The 10,749-nt window shown below is 44.7% G+C and overlaps 1 long non-coding RNA gene across 1 annotated transcript in view; it reads right to left on the bottom strand.

Annotated features, from left to right (window-relative positions):
- Positions 1–10,537, bottom strand: part of LOC142819464 (uncharacterized) — a 38,109-nt gene extending 27,572 nt beyond the window's left edge. Inside the window, exons 1-2 of the long non-coding RNA XR_012897384.2 lie at positions 10,405–10,537; positions 9,975–10,076 (exon numbers count right to left, since the gene is read on the bottom strand). This is a non-coding gene — a long non-coding RNA (uncharacterized LOC142819464). The remainder of the gene's footprint in view (positions 1–9,974; positions 10,077–10,404) is intronic.
- Between the last annotated feature and the right edge of the window lie 212 nt (positions 10,538–10,749).

The raw sequence follows: 10,749 nt of genomic DNA on the forward strand, positions 1-10,749 counted from the left end.
GCATGGGAGCGTGACGCAGGCGCCGGCTCGTCGCAGCTATTCTGTGCAGTCCCCCTGATGCCATGCCATCGCCCTTACCTCCCTTGGTGTGGCACCCGCCGTGGGGGCACAGCCTTTCTGCCAAGCAGCAATTGCACCATCCCCCAGTTGCCCCGACACCGCCCCTGCCTTCTCTGACACAGCACCCTCCGCGGGAGTGCAGAGCCCAGTGGCTCCATCTCTCTCACACACACACACACACACACACACACACACGCACGAGTGCACATACAGAGTTTCGGGTTGCTTGTGATTAAAAGCTGCTAGAATTAGTGCCACCTACTGGCACATCTCACACTTACTGCAAACTTATCTTAAAACCCGTTCTTATTTCAGGCAAACCTTCAAGTCTGAGATCTTTGACTTGGATCCCCAGCTATTCTTTTGAGTGTGTCAGACCAGCCCAAGACAAAGAGACTGATAGCTTTCCAGATTAAATAGACTTCCTTTTGCATGGGAATCCCTTGTTCTCCATCTGCCCCTCCCCTTTCCCTGGAACTTTACCTGGTTAAATTGACATTCCTGTACAAATTGGCATGGTCACATGACTTTCCAGGACCAATTCCTGCTCAAACTTAAGAGACAAAACAACGCTATTTACAGGCTATTAAGTAGATCACTGAAGCTATGTCTACACAGCAGCATTATTTTGGAAAGAGCGTTACACTGCAAGCTATTATTTCAAAATAAAGTTGAGCTGGAGGACTTCTTACTCCGATTCCCGTAACCCTCATTTTATGAGACAGGGAGGCTGGAAAAAGAATGTTCTTCCTTCAAATTCTTCCTGCGTAGACTGCACCAAAAGCCGATTTAAACTATTTTGACTTGAGCTACATCAATCACGTAGGTTAAGTTGCGTAGCTTATTTCTACTTTATCCCGGTTGTGTAGATGTGCTCATCATGATCACCCAGTTGTTAAGGTTGCCAGAGCATTGGAAACATACTTGGCTTTCATTTGTGCCTTTAAAACCATAAACCATTCCATTCCCCATACTTGTAACTTTACATTCAAGTATGATACATACACCATAATAAGATATGCAGATCCTGTAGATGATGACATTAAAATGGATAGGTTACAAGAGATAGTGCGTCCAACGTATCTTCAAGTTCTTGTCTTATGGACACAAGTATGCATTTCATACAGCGTAGGGGAGAGGGCTCAAACTGTATCGTTGACCTTGGCCCAAGGAGGGTTAAAGAACATGGTATCAAGAAGAACTATCTATGCTAGTATTCCCACTGCTGCAAGTAATGGGGAGCCGTGTTGAGGCAGACAACGGTGGGAATTTTAAGAACATATAGTCTAGTACAGACATACCCATGCAGTAGGTCTCATGATCATAGTGCCAACCAACAAATCCTCACCACATGCCAGGCTCAAGGGGAGATGAGCAGTCCTCTTGATTTTGCAAGTAGGGGAGGAGAGAAACAGACAGAGGTTGAAGACCTCATCCTGCCCAACTACTGAGTACCCTCAATACCCTCAACTTCTCCAGCTTCTGTGTGACTTGGTGAAGGGTCAGCAGCTCATGGGAAGAGCCTGTCTCTCTTTTGGGCAAGGTCATTCAGAAAACCTAGGACAGAGTTGGGATTAGAACTCAAGTCCCCCACATATTTAATTGAATACAGAAAACTGTTTATTGCATCCAAATGCTTGAAATGCTCCCTGGACCCTGTTTAAACTTTTAAGCAATGGAGCTAATTGTTAGGAAAGGGAATATTCATTTGAAGGCTTTGGCATATTGTAAAGTTAGTAGGTCTCAGAAGCCACAGACAGCATTAAAAATAAGAGATGAACTTTCCCAGCGTTAGCTCAGGTTACAGCCAGGATATAAATAAATTTAAAAAAAACTGTAAGACCTGATGTTTCCTCCACGTGCTCGACACTTTGTCAGTAACTAAAGCCATCCATGTGTCAGCACTTAGCCATATGACTTGGAAATGCCATTTGTATTACTGGGTCAAGTTCAGTCACATCAAACAGGGCTGTCTACTCAGAACTTTCAAATGGCTATACTGCGTGAAACTAACAATCCATCTAGCCTCAAATCCAGTCTGACAGTACCAGATGCTACAGAGAATGGGATTGTTTCCCAACAGGAAATAGTTACGTAGGGGATGGGTTCATGAACAAAGGGCCAACGTGATCCCAGGAGGCTAAGGGTTAACTAAACCGCAGTATATTTTAAAACGGATAAGAGCAAATGTCATCGGGCAGCTCCTTATTCTTTGGGTTATGAGAAAGATTTAATCTATTCCATTAAAGGGCAAGCACATTAACCTCTCTGCAATTTTAATCTGCCTAGATGTCACAAACTTGATTGCCCAGTTGGGTCTATTTAACCCCCCCCTCCCCAACAACATAGAAATACTTACAGTCAGAGTCAGTTTGACAACAAAAGCTTGAAAATGTGATGTGGCCTCTTTGCAGAAGACAGAAGGTATCGTGTTCCCACTTGACCTTCACCTGCTCTGACTGGGGAGCGGAGTTTCACAAGAGCTGATGGATACTGAATATTTACATTCTTCATACAGGAGAAGGGAACTGTAGTGCCAGATTGCTGCCTTATTTGCTGTGGTGACCTCCCATGAATATGGAGGCCCTGTAGGTCACACTCATCGGACAGCCCAATATTTAATGAGCTTTGGGGAAAAAAATACTTTAAGATAGGTTTGGCACCTTCACTGGACACACGCCTACATAACTTATGATAAATCTTTTCCTGCCGGTCACCTATTGTTATGAAAGGACTTACAGAACATTCATGTCATTACTGTTCCTGAAATACAGTTTGATAGAAAGTTTGGGAGGGTTGGGGAGCAGAGAATCAGAAATTGTTGCACTTGGGGAAATCCATTCCAAGCAAGGTTCAAGGGTAGGGTGTCACAGCTCCTGGGTTCTATGGCTCAATCATGGACTTGCTTTGTGATATTGGGTAAATTACTTCATCCACTATAGAAAGGATGTGGACGCATTGGAGAGGGTCTAGCGGAGGGCGACCAGAATGATTAGGGGGCTGGAGCACATGACCTACGAGGAGAGACTACGGGACTTGAGTTTATTTAGTCTGCAGAAGAGAAAAGTGAGGGGGGATTTGATAGCAGCCTTCAACTTCCTGAAGGGAGGTTCCAAAGAGGCTGGAGAGAGGCTGTTCTCAGTAGTGACAGCAGGGCTGGCTCGAGCCATTCCTGAGTTGCGCGCCTGCGTGGCCCCGCCCCAGGGTACACAGTGCATGCGCAGCCCCGCCCCTCAGTGCGCTGTGTACCCTACAGCTGCAATCGGGAACGCGGCACTTGATGGCAGCTCCCCATAGGTTGGCGCCCTGGGCAGCTATTCAGCTAGCCCCCCCCCTTAATCCAGCCCTGGTGACAGGTGGCAGAACAAGAAACAATGGTCTTGAGTTACAGTGGGGGAGGTCTAGGTTGGATATTAGGAAAAACTATTTCACTAAGAGGGTGGTGACGCACTGGAATGGGTTACCTAGGGAGGTGGTGGAATCTCCATCCCTAGAGGTTTAAGTCTCGGCTTGACAAAGCCCTGGCTGGGTTGATTTAGTTGGGATTGGTCCTGCTTTGGGCAGGGGCTGGACTTGATGACCTCCTGAGGTCTCTTCCAGCTCTGATTCTATCCTCTCTTACCTCTCTTCCCCCCCATCTGTAACATAGAAAATACCAATCTGAAGTATTTTGATACTTAGGAAAACACTTCAAGATCCTCAGATGTAATGGGTCATAGCAGCGGTTCTCAAACTGTGGGTCAGGACCCCAAAATACATCAGTGTTCCCTGTAAACAAACTGTGCACTTTTTCAGCTGCTCAGGAGAGAGTTAATGCTGCCCAGCTGATTGGCAGAGCACCCACCGCTAGATTGGTCGTTTCTAGTGGTGGTGCACAGTCATATGTGCCTTGGTGTGGAATAATTTTATGCGCACATGAATGAAAAAGATTAGAGGAAACTTTGGTTGCTACCCCATGAAAATTGAGTCTCCAGAGCTGACTTAGAATTGCTGGGGGTTCAGGGCTGAAGCCTGAGCCCTACCACCTGGAGCCAAAGCCAGCAGCGGGGTTCAGGTTATAGGCCCCGTCTAGGACTGAAGCCCTTGGGTTTTATCTTTGGCCTCCTTACCCAGGGTGGTAGACTCAGGCTTTAATCCTCCTTCTTGGGGTTGAGTAGTAATTTGTCAGAAAGGGATCATGGTGCAATGGAGTTTGAGAATTCCTGGTCTATAGCAATGCTAAATATTAACTTTATAATGAAGTTTATAAAATTCCCAGTGCTGGAGCGAGAAGCATACAACATGACAAAATGCTGTCCTCTCCTATTCATCTGGGTAACTATATGCTCCAAATTATACACTGTAGTCACAGTGGCTATGACAAAGATTATAGTATTTTGACTTCCTGTAAATCACTTCAGTTAACGATATGCGAGACCTTGAACCTGAGTTTGTTGCTCAGATGTGAAAAAGCACAAGCGTCATCTGGCTCACATACTAAAATGATATTTTGGTAGGTTCTGCTAAAGAATTAATAATCAAACTGAACAACAGATCACAAGTCGAGTTGCAAGACTTTGCCCTATGCTGACTAGCCAGTGTGGGATGTAAAGTTTAATGACTTACAGGAAGGTCCACACAGAGCAAACAGTATTAATGAGCTGTATCCAAACACGCCAGAAACTAGAATGAGCATGTCTAAAATAAACAACCAAATGCAGGCTCTCTTGGGGCTTCCAGATTTTGTAAATATGAAACTTCTGTAGTGACCTTTTTCCTCTCTCACCATTGTACACACAGTTCAGCTTGTTACTGGATGGTGGGATTTTCATGAGCACCTTCGTGACTCAGGAGGAATTTTCCTATTGAAAATCCTAATCACCTAGTGCTTGTCCATATAGAGAGTTAGTTCCCAACATGCTGGGATGGAAATCTACTGTGCCCCAGCCTGCCATGCACAAACTGGCCCTGTGGACCATGTCCTTGTACGCTAGAAGTTCTGTAGTGCACTTCAGAACATGTAGTGGGATAGCAGGGTCCGCACAGACAGTTAGTACACAGCTGAAAGCCCAGAGCACTTTTGATATACCCCCCAGCATGTCATTTGCTAAGTCCCCATCTACTCAAGCCCTAAGATGCTTTTGAAACTCCCACCCAGATTATATAGTGCGTTGGATGGATGAGCTGCGAACACGCCACACTGACTGCCTATTGCGGAGTCCAGCAGATATGCAAAAGCCAGAACAAGCCCTGCAGTGTGTTGTTACTATTGAGCACTTATATTGGTTACGCAATCAGGCAGCGTCAGATCTTAGCACAAAGGAGACCCCAACTCTCGGTGCTCATGCCACTCCTTCTCTACCCAGGAAGGGTCGCATTCCAGCTCTTTGGCATCACCACTCCCACACTGTCAGACTCACATGGTCCCCATTGCCCCCCATACGTCAATGTAGCTATCCTCACAATACCCCTTCAAGGCCGGGAAGTGCTCTTTAATCCCAAGTTTCAGAGGGAGAACTGAGGCAGGGAGCTCTAAGTAGCTGTCCCAAGATCAAATAGGAAGTCTATGGAGGAGCAGGGACCTGAACCTAGGCCTCTCAAGTCTAAGCCAGCACCCTAACCACTTGGCCATCCATGACCAGCCTTTTTCCTGCTAATACCAGATGGTGGAAGCCAGTCAGCTACCAGGGCATTTCCTAGCATAAGTTAACAACCTCTGGAGCTGCTCTAGGATAGTCTCTCTCAACCAGTGGTACAAGTACCCTTGAGGTACTCGAGAGAAGTCTGGGGGTACATCACAACTGAAACGGAGAAAACTGAATTTGTTTTAAATTTTACAGCACTTAATTATTTTTGTACTTGTTACACCCCAAAATTTCATCGCCCGCCCAGCTACAAGTTGTTTAAGCAAATGTGTTGCAATGGTAGAAAAGAGTTGTGTGTGTCTGAAAACTGTAGGTACAGGGGGTACTTTTTTTTTTTTATAAAAAAGGGGTACTTATTTATATAAATAAAAAAATAAAAAAAATAAAAAGGTTGAGAAACACGGTTCTAGGACACCCTTATAAAACCATCCATCAACTCAGTGCAGAGTGCTTTTGCTAGGCCTTCTCCCTCCCTCCCTCCACCATGCCTTCACTTGAGGGGCTGCATGGAGGGCAAGTATACGGCCAGCCTCATGGCTCTTCTATTGCAGGGAGATGCACTAGCCTGGCAGTTACAGTAAACTTGCAGCCTCAATCCCAGACTCTGCTGCAACTCCTACAACTATGGGATTAGCAAGTTACCTTGGCTGTTCTCTTCCCCCTGCCCAATGCCATGAGCAGCTTGTGAACTATAGGGACAAGGACTACTTGCAGTCTTGCTTTGAGTCTCTTAACGCACCCATTTGACCATCAGTGGATTCAAGTCAGTGGTCCACACAGCAGAAGTTTTTAACCTCAAGCCTCAAACATGCAGGCTCTGAATGGCCATTCTGGGGGAGGAGGGAGAGAGGAAGGGAAAGTTTATTTTGGATATTAGGCAGCTACAGTGAAGTGCCATTAAGAACTGAATCACTGACCCCACAACAACATATTAGACCCAACTCACAGCTTGTTTAGATTGTCATAGCTCCCCCAAAGTCAATGGTGCTCCAGGGTACCCCCCGCTATAAGTTGCCCCAGTATACATGCATTCTGCACTACAATCATTGACGCTTGTGGGAACTGATGCCTTAGAAGTCATCCTGTTTCCCTGGTCTTAAGTAGGAAAAAAACAAAACAAAACAACTACCAAACAAAAATATATATATATTTTTTTTTGCACAAATGGAAGTCAGACGCAGGAAAAAGATTCCCTGCTTTAAGTTGTTTCTCTACAAGTCCAAGTTTTTTGGAACATATTTGGACTTGTAACAGCCTGTATTGTCAATTTATACTGGGGGCAGGCTTAGACCATTGCCTCATCCAGCCACTATAAGTTTATTATAGACTCAGAATGAATAAGGTGAACAATTAAGGCCATAAAATTGTGAACAAAAACAAAAAACCCACAAGTGGCTGAACTGAGGAAAATAAACTCTACTGCATCTACCAGCAAACTTTTATTTATTAGACTTTTGTCACATGCTTGCCCACTTCGCTGGATACAGTTTGAATTCACTCGAAACAATCCCTTTCAACATGGCTGGGTGTAAAAAGGAAAGAGCTTCAACGGTGTCCCAGCATAACAGCAGTTCTGTTTGGGGGCAATGACCCAAGCACCAATCACTGGCAGGAATTGAAGGGATAGCTCAGAGCACCAATTTAAACTTGGAGAGAGACAGTAGTGCATTTTGGATGCAATTTTTCTTGGATGTAATTAGGGGTTGTCAAGAGGGTTATTTTAAGACAGTGCTTCTTAGCAGCAAACACATGCAGGCTGCAATGCTAGCGTTTAGAGGCAATGGCTGATAGGGGAACCTGAAAGGAGGAAAAGTTAAACAAAAACAAGTAGGGAAAGCCAACCATGGTTTCACCTCTCCCAAATGTCAGGGGATGTTTGGGTCTGGGGTTTCACTGTGTAGCCTTCCCCTGTCTCGCTCCCTAGTCACGGCTGGCTTGATTTTCAAACATGCTAAGCACTTACAGCACAAATTAAGTTTCAGGTGCTTAGCTTCTCGGGTGTGGGTGTGCGGGGGGGGGGGGGGGGGGGAAGGGAGAAAGCAGCTCTGAGTCGCACCCTTGAAGTCACAGGAATCACATGGAAAGGATTGTAAGTCACCAGCAAAACAGGGCCTTGGTTATGGGGAAAGGATGTGCAAATCCCATGCCAAACTCCTCCCTCAGCTCCAACAGAAGACAAACATTTTTACACAATTAATTCTGTCTGTCAATCAGAGAAAGCAATATCAGTGATTAACCAGAAAGACATGGATGTTCTAGAATGCAAAAATCAGAGGCCAGCCACCATCTTTAGAGCCCCGCAAATCCACTGATATTTGCTTTATATCTGCAGGAAACCACATCTGCAGATATCTGTGGCTCATTTTTGCAAATACAGATGTGGATACAAAATTTTCTATCTTCTCTCTCCTAAAGACTGCAGCAGCCTGCCTAGTGGGACTAGTTGTAATGAAATGGCATTTACACGTGACAATGAAGAACAAAAATCTGTTGATTGGATGGAAGAGGTTACAGACTTACTACAGTTCCACTGACCTTCTTCGTCATCAAGCAATAGTTCATCCAGTGGCCAAAAACCACGTCAAATATACAGCACGCACAGTATTTTTAAAATTAATAAAGAAGGCAGAGTTTTCATTATCAGTGATCATGCTAAAGCCCTGCCAAGTATACACTGCAAAGCTAACTCATCCTGCTCCTTGAAACTCTCCTTTGCTGAGATGCCTCTAAAAACTTAGCAATTGTGAGTGCTCATCAGACAGCGATCAGACTTAGCAATTATCAGAATACCACCTACCATGCTGACCCATGCGGTCACACTATTTGTGCAGCTCCTGGCATGATGGTATCTTGATCTATGTTTAGGACTCTTACATGCTATGGCAATATAAATGAATAATTTTGTGTATGGACTAGTAAGTTTTAAGAACCATTTTGCTGGATGGACTTTCTAGCCTTAGTGCAATAATAGACTCTTCATCCTAAACAGCAACAGCTCAAAAAAGCCAGTCAACTGGCATCTCTGCATTCTGGTGCATGAAACTGGCTTTAATAATCACATCCAGTTTCCCACTTCTATGCAGGGCAAAATTAGAGAACAGGTTTTGTTTACAGAAGAACCACTTACAGCAAACAATCCTCCTACTGTCCTTTCTGTAAATACACATTTTTAGGGTGAGTCTAAAAGTTGCCTGAGAAACCAGCATGTAGTGGAACTGGAAAGTTCCATGACATGATTTGCTATGGAGCCGCACCTTATATAGAGATTTACACCAGTGCACGGTAATAAACCACTACTGTCTCAGAACGGTACCACTTTGCACTGCTATTGGTGAGTGCTCAAGGCGCAGGGCAAAGGAGTCTCCGACCCACTGATCAAGGCCCCCAGACCCCAGAAAGTGATACAACAATTCTCATTTTGCAGCCATTTTACACTCCATTCCTACAGCTGTGTTACTCCGAACTTGCACTGGTTTATCTGCACCTTCTAGATTTCCACTGCTTCCATCCAAGAAGATCTCGGGAACACAGGAATGCTGGCAACACAGTCTAAGCGAGCCAAATTTTCCTGGCAGTGAACAGTGCAGAGATGAAACAGCTGCATTGTTTGGCCTGTTTCAAGGTTTACCTTTTCAAAAGGCATGTTGAGGCTTAGGCACAATGTCAAGAATCTTAAGTAGCAGAACAGGTTTGGGGGATCCCAAGCAGATAGGAATTTTATTGTTAGTTATTTTCCATCACACCCTTGTTTTGTTACCTTCTGCATCCCCTCTAAGCCACAAGGCCAGTGCTTTGAGTGACACCATCTTTCAGACATCTGTAACCACTCAGAGAAGCAATCAATCGGGTGTTATTGACAAGCCCAGTTTTTCCACCCTGGCTTCATGCAAATTCCTTTTGGCTTGTGAATGTGACAGATTTCTCTAAAGCAACTGTTTTTTTCTTGGTCCTGCCCATTCTATTTTCATTCCTGGTGTGCCCCTGCACAATGTATTGGGAACAGAGGAGAGAGTATGATTGATGACTGAAGTGGGTTTTTTTCAAGTGACTCTCCTGAACATTAGGCAGCTATGCAAATGCCTTTCATGCACATGGGAGATGGCACATGAAAACTGCACAATTACATCCTAGCTTTGGAACTGGCCTCAGTTCCTTACTAAATGATGCTTAGTGCACAGATTTAATACATAGTTAACAGAGGAGAGAAAAAAAACCAGGGAAGTGCACATAAAACTCCAGCACAGATATTGGAATCAACTGACCAGGGTTTCTCCCATCAACCCCACTTACCTGTCCGCACAAGCAACATCACCCTCCTGAGAAAGTTCAAGTAGTCATCCTGCAGGTGCATTTTCTTTCCCCAACACAGAAATATATTCTTGGTTTATTTTCCTAAAAAAAAAATAAATGTGAATAATATCCCATCAGACTCAATGCTACAGTCCCATGCTACCCTGCTGCACAAAAAAAAAGGCCTGACCTCCCAGAAGAAACCACTGAAGTAGAGCCTAATGAACTCTTTTCAGGATTGGGACCTACATCTAGTACTCACAGCCAGTCAGTGGCAAAAGTAAAAGCCCAGGGTGCATATGGCAGACAAGAAAAATATTTGGACCTCATTCCTTCAAAGCCCAGAGCCACGGTGGTTCAGGAGATCAGTGAAGGATTAACAGCAGTTAACTTTCCCCTCCACACCTGCCCCTCATGCCCCTGTTCTCACCCATAACACAACACTTGTGCAGAACCTCCTTGATTCCAGTGGGGGTTATCATGGAGACAGGAATCAATCTCAATGTAAAGGTCAGGGTCTCATTTTAGCCCAGAATATACACTTCATAATCAGGTGTCCCAGCAGTTACAAAAACAGTCAAACTTCCATTGGTCACACTTGCAGGAGTAGACGCACTTGAGTATTATCCTTTGCAGGGGGAAAGCAGTTTCACCCCAAAATGGGCAACTGAAGGAGTTTCATACTTCAGGCAGCAATTAGCACAGTAGCAAGTGTTTAGATCTTCCCAGAGGCCCAAGTGCTCACCAATGAGACAGCAGTTTCAGCTGAACTCTG

The sequence above is a fragment of the Pelodiscus sinensis genome, chromosome 24 (assembly GCF_052426305.1).
Source record: "Pelodiscus sinensis isolate ZL-2025 chromosome 24, ASM5242630v1, whole genome shotgun sequence".
Classification (NCBI taxonomy): Eukaryota; Metazoa; Chordata; order Testudines; family Trionychidae; genus Pelodiscus; species Pelodiscus sinensis.